Below are 247 nucleotides of genomic sequence, written 5' to 3' on the forward strand. Positions count from 1 at the left end.
CCCCCCCCATAAAAACTGCTATACATGTCTTTTTGAAGCTAATTCTGTCAATTACTACAAAAAAAGCGACAGTTTTTGGTGGAGTAGCACTTCTTAACATTTACCAAAAACATTAATTACATGCTCTAAGGTAAGAAAAAAAATTGCACACGGACAACTTGTCGCCGGGATTCGAACATTCGCTGCCGGCTCAAAAATGTTCGATGTGGGAGCTTCAGTCTGCTCAGCCACGCCGCCTTCCTGAAAA

Source organism: Odontomachus brunneus, unplaced genomic scaffold (assembly GCF_010583005.1).
Source record: "Odontomachus brunneus isolate Ranch 3 - 2012 unplaced genomic scaffold, Obru_v1 Obru_scaffold_240, whole genome shotgun sequence".
Lineage (NCBI taxonomy): Eukaryota > Metazoa > Arthropoda > Insecta > Hymenoptera > Formicidae > Odontomachus > Odontomachus brunneus.